The following is a 6,000-nucleotide window of genomic DNA, read 5'->3' on the forward strand; positions in this document are numbered from 1 at the left end:
TAAATATGGGCAAATTCCAGCACGTCCCATGTTTTGCACATACCTTGAATTTGGTGGTGCAGAATTATTTAAAAAACGACAGGGGCGTGCAAGAGATGCTGTCGGTGGCCAGAAGAATTGCGGGACACTTTCGGCGTACAGGCACCACGTACAGAAGACTGGAGCACCACCAAAAACTACTGAACCTGCCCTGCCATCATCTGAAGCAAGAAGTGGTAACGAGGTGGAATTCAACCCTCTATATGCTTCAGAGGTTGGAGGAGCAGCAAAAGGCCATTCAAGCCTATACAATTGAGCACGATATAGGAGGTGGAATGCACCTGTCTCAAGCGCAGTGGAGAATGATTTCAACGTTGTGCAAGGTTCTGATGCCCTTTGAACTTGCCACACGTGAAGTCAGTTCAGACACTGCCAGCCTGAGTCAGGTCATTCCCCTCATCAGGCTTTTGCAGAAGAAGCTGGAGACATTGAAGGAGGAGCTAACACGGAGCGATTCCGCTAGGCATGTGGGACTTGTGGATGGAGCCCTTAATTCGCTTAACAAGGATTCACGGGTGGTCAATCTGTTGAAATCAGAGCACTACATTTTGGCCACCATGCTCGATCCTAGATTTAAAGCCTACCTTGGATCTCTCTTTCCGGCAGACACAAGTCTGCTGGTGTTGAAAGACCTGCTGGTGAGAAAATTGTCAAGTCAAGCGGAACGCGACCTGTCAACATCTCCTCCTTCACATTCTCCCGCAACTGGGGGTGCGAGGAAAAGGCTCAGAATTCCGAGCCCACCCGCTGGCGGTGATGCAGGGCAGTCTGGAGCGACTGCTGATGCTGACATCTGGTCCGGACTGAAGGACCTGACAACGATTACGGACATGTCGTCTACTGTCACTGCATATGATTCTCTCCCCATTGAAAGAATGGTGGAGGATTATATGAGTGACCGCATCCAAGTAGGCACGTCACACAGTCCGTACTTATACTGGCAGGAAAAAGAGGCAATTTGGAGGCCCTTGCACAAACTGGCTTTATTCTACCTAAGTTGCCCTCCCACAAGTGTGTACTCCGAAAGAGTGTTTAGTGCCGCCGCTCACCTTGTCAGCAATCGGCGTACGAGGTTACATCCAGAAAATGTGGAGAAGATGATGTTCATTAAAATGAATTATAATCAATTCCTCCGCGGAGACATTGACCAGCAGCAATTGCCTCCACAAAGTACACAGGGAGCTGAGATGGTGGATTCCAGTGGGGACGAATTGATAATCTGTGAGGAGGGGGATGTACACGGTGATATATCGGAGGATGATGATGAGGTGGACATCTTGCCTCTGTAGAGCCAGTTTGTGCAAGGAGAGATTAATTGCTTCTTTTTTGGGGGGGGTCCAAACCAACCCGTCATATCAGTCACAGTCGTGTGGCAGACCCTGTCACTGAAATGATGGGTTGGTTAAAGTGTGCATGTCCTGTTTTGTTTATACAACATAAGGGTGGGTGGGAGGGCCCAAGGACAATTCCATCTTGCACCTCTTTTTTCTTTTATTTTTCTTTGCGTCATGTGCTGTTTGGGGAGGGTTTTTTGGAAGGGCCATCCTACGTGACACTGCAGTGCCACTCCTAGATGGGCCCGGTGTTTGTGTCGGCCACTAGGGTCGCTTATCTTACTCACACAGTCAGCTACCTCATTGCGCCTCTTTTTTTCTTTGCGTCATGTGCTGTTTGGGGAGGGTTTTTTGGAAGGGCCATCCTACGTGACACTGCAGTGCCACTCCTAGATGGGCCCGGTGTTTGTGTCGGCCACTAGGGTCGCTTATCTTACTCACACAGTCAGCTACCTCATTGCGCCTCTTTTTTTCTTTGCGTCATGTGCTGTTTGGGGAGGGTTTTTTGGAAGGGACATCCTGCGTGACACTGCAGTGCCACTCCTAGATGGGCCCGGTGTTTGTGTCGGCCACTAGGGTCGCTAATCTTACTCACACAGCTACCTCATTGCGCCTCTTTTTTTCTTTGCGTCATGTGCTGTTTGGGGAGGGTTTTTTGGAAGGGACATCCTGCGTGACACTGCAGTGCCACTCCTAGATGGGCCCGGTGTTTGTGTCGGCCACTAGGGTCGCTTATCTTACTCACACAGTCAGCTACCTCATTGCGCCTCTTTTTTTCTTTGCGTCATGTGCTGTTTGGGGAGGGTTTTTTGGAAGGGCCATCCTGCGTGACACTGCAGTGCCACTCCTAGATGGGCCCGGTGTTTGTGTCGGCCACTAGGGTCGCTTATCTTACTCACACAGTCAGCTACCTCATTGCGCCTCTTTTTTTCTTTGCGTCATGTGCTGTTTGGGGAGGGTTTTTTGGAAGGGCCATCCTACGTGACACTGCAGTGCCACTCCTAGATGGGCCCGGTGTTTGTGTCGGCCACTAGGGTCGCTTATCTTACTCACACAGTCAGCTACCTCATTGCGCCTCTTTTTTTCTTTGCGTCATGTGCTGTTTGGGGAGGGTTTTTTGGAAGGGACATCCTGCGTGACACTGCAGTGCCACTCCTAGATGGGCCCGGTGTTTGTGTCGGCCACTAGGGTCGCTAATCTTACTCACACAGCTACCTCATTGCGCCTCTTTTTTTCTTTGCGTCATGTGCTGTTTGGGGAGGGTTTTTTGGAAGGGACATCCTGCGTGACACTGCAGTGCCACTCCTAGATGGGCCCGGTGTTTGTGTCAGCCACTAGGGTCGCTTATCTTACTCACACAGTCAGCTACCTCATTGCGCCTCTTTTTTTCTTTGCGTCATGTGCTGTTTGGGGAGGGTTTTTTGGAAGGGACATCCTGCGTGACACTGCAGTGCCACTCCTAGATGGGCCCGGTGTTTGTGTCGGCCACTAGGGTCGCTTATCTTACTCACACAGTCAGCTACCTCATTGCGCCTCTGTTTTTCTTTGCGTCATGTGCTGTTTGGGGAGGGTTTTTTGGAAGGGCCATCCTGCGTGACACTGCAGTGCCACTCCTAGATGGGCCCGGTGTTTGTGTCGGCCACTAGGGTCGCTTATCTTACTCACACAGTCAGCTACCTCATTGCACCTCTTTTTTTCTTTGCGTCATGTGCTGTTTGGGGAGGGGTTTTTTGGAAGGGCCATCCTGCGTGACACTGCAGTGCCACTCCTAGATGGGCCCGGTGTTTGTGTCGGCCACTAGGGTCGCTTATCTTACACAGTCAGCTACCTCATTGCGCCTCTTTTTTTCTTTGCGTCATGTGCTGTTTGGGGAGGGTTTTTTGGAAGGGACATCCTGCGTGACACTGCAGTGCCACTCCTAGATGGGCCCGGTGTTTGTGTCGGCCACTAGGGTCGCTAATCTTACTCACACAGCTACCTCATTGCTCCTCTTTTTTTCTTTGCGTCATGTGCTGTTTGGGGAGGGTTTTTTGGAAGGGACATCCTGCGTGACACTGCAGTGCCACTCCTAGATGGGCCCGGTGTTTGTGTCGGCCACTAGGGTCGCTTATCTTACTCACACAGTCAGCTACCTCATTGCGCCTCTTTTTTTCTTTGCGTCATGTGCTGTTTGGGGAGGGTTTTTTGGAAGGGACATCCTGCGTGACACTGCAGTGCCACTCCTAGATGGGCCCGGTGTTTGTGTCGGCCACTAGGGTCGCTAATCTTACTCACACAGCTACCTCATTGCGCCTCTTTTTTTCTTTGCGTCATGTGCTGTTTGGGGAGGGTTTTTTGGAAGGGACATCCTGCGTGACACTGCAGTGCCACTCCTAGATGGGCCCGGTGTTTGTGTCGGCCACTAGGGTCGCTTATCTTACTCACACAGCGACCTCGGTGCAAATTTTAGGACTAAAAATAATATTGTGAGGTGTGAGGTATTCAGAATAGACTGAAAATGAGTGGAAATTATGGTTTTTGAGGTTAATAATACTTTGGGATCAAAATGACCCCCAAATTCTATGATTTAAGCTGTTTTTTAGGGTTTTTTGAAAAAAAAACACCCGAATCCAAAACACACCCGAATCCGACAAAAAAAATTCGGTGAGGTTTTGCCAAAACGCGGTCGAACCCAAAACACGGCCGCGGAACCGAACCCAAAACCAAAACACAAAACCCGAAAAATTTCAGGCGCTCATCACTAATAACTACAGGGGCTGAACTACAAGGGGGCAAACTACAGGGGGGCATAAACTGGGTGCTAAACTACAAGTGGGCAACCTATTGGGGCTTAACTACTGGGGGCATTGCTAACGGCAAACTACATGGGGGCTAAATTACAGGGGCTAAACTACTGGTGTCATAACTGCAGGGGCATTACCACTGGGGGCATAACTACTGGGGCTAAACTACATGGGGCTAAACAACTGGGGGCATTACTACAGGCAACATTACTACTGGGAGCAATACTACACGGGCATTACCATTTAGGGCATTACTACTGGGGGCACTACTAATGAGGGCATTGTAAAGGGGGCACTTCATAAGGGGCATCACTCCTGGGGACATAAGGGGCACTACTATTGCGGGCATTGCATAAGGGGCACCACTACTATGGGCTCTATATAAGGGGCACTACATGTGGGCACTACCAGTACAGTGGACATTGCATAAGGAGCACTACTACTGTGTGCTTTGTATAAGGGGCGCTACTGCTATGGGCATTATGTGTATTACGGGGTGCTTCTACTGAGGGCATTATTACTATTGTGTGACCACGCCCTTTTTGAGACCACACCCCTTTTTGCGACGTGCGCCTAAGCCGCGCGCAATAACTGGTGCAATCCACCACCTCTCTAGGACCACTTTAAGCACTGGACATGGGGATATATCCACTTCCGGTCCCGGGATTATTATTGAGATATAAAATAATGGAATGGTACGGGAAATTAGAAATCTCTTCATTGAATATTATGTTTAGAAGATTGATTTTAATTCTTAGTGAGATTATATATATATATATATATATATATATATACACACAACACTGGAACCCCGGCACTCCGGGCTGACGCAAAATCCTGCTCTGGTGCCTTCCCTTCAGGGCCTGAAGCCTCTGGACAGCATATAATACCTTGGAGAGGGCGGCACTCAAAGACTTGATAAGCAGATGTGAATAGAAAAACCCCGCAGGGCAACCTTTATTGTGACGTTTCGGGGACTAGCCCCTTCCTCAGACAACAATTGTGAATCAAAACCAGTGCTTAAATACACAAACCAATTAAGTGAAACGACTTACCCTCCTCCTCAGTGTGCTTCCAGGTGTGCCTGGCTGACGAGCTGCAGCGGCACCTCCGGCCGCGGGACCACCGTCGCGCCGGAAGTGACGTCACCCGTCCGGCCTGGTTACCATGGAGACACACTGTAACAAAGAACGGAGCAGCATAAGATGTGTGGCAATCTTTTTAGACTCGTATTTACAACCTTGTATTCAAGATACTTTTACACAACTGAATGATTCCAGCACTTTATTAAAACATTTTGCACAGGTAGGTGAGGTTCCAGACAAGGTGACTTTGGTGACACTGGATGTCACCAGTTTATATACCTGCATACCACACAACGCAGGTGTGGAGGCTGTCCGTAAATTGATTTTTGGCAATATTTTGTACAATGGTCCTGACATTGATTTGTTCTTAACGTTATTGCTTTTCTCTGACGTCCTAGTGGATGCTGGGAACTCCGTAAGGACCATGGGGAATAGCGGGCTCCGAAGGAGGCTGGGCACTCTAGAAAGATTTCAGACTACCTGGTGTGCATGCACTGGCTCCTCCCTCTATGACCCTCCTCCAAGCCTCAGTTAGAATTCATGCCCGGCCGAGGTTGGATGCACACTAGGGGCTCTCCTGAGCTCTTAGAAAGAATAGACTTAGGTTTTTTATTTTCAGTGAGACCTGCTGGCAACAGGCTCACTGCAGCGAGGGACTAAGGGGAGAAGAAGCGAACTCGCCTGCTTGCAGCCGGATTGGGCTTCTTAGGCTACTGGACACCATTAGCTCCAGAGGGATCGACCGCAGGCCCAGTCCTT

General features: G+C 49.6%; 1 protein-coding gene across 1 annotated transcript in view; it reads right to left on the reverse strand.

Annotated features, from left to right (window-relative positions):
- Nucleotides 1-5,317, reverse strand: part of LRRC59 (leucine rich repeat containing 59) — a 37,411-nt gene extending 32,094 nt beyond the window's left edge. Inside the window, exon 1 of the mRNA XM_063960696.1 lies at nt 5,212-5,317. The gene's annotated coding sequence lies outside the window, so the exon portion shown is untranslated. The remainder of the gene's footprint in view (nt 1-5,211) is intronic.
- Nucleotides 5,318-6,000: the final 683 nt, after the last annotated feature.

The sequence above is a fragment of the Pseudophryne corroboree genome, chromosome 3, assembly GCF_028390025.1.
Source record: "Pseudophryne corroboree isolate aPseCor3 chromosome 3, aPseCor3.hap2, whole genome shotgun sequence".
NCBI lineage: Eukaryota > Metazoa > Chordata > Amphibia > Anura > Myobatrachidae > Pseudophryne > Pseudophryne corroboree.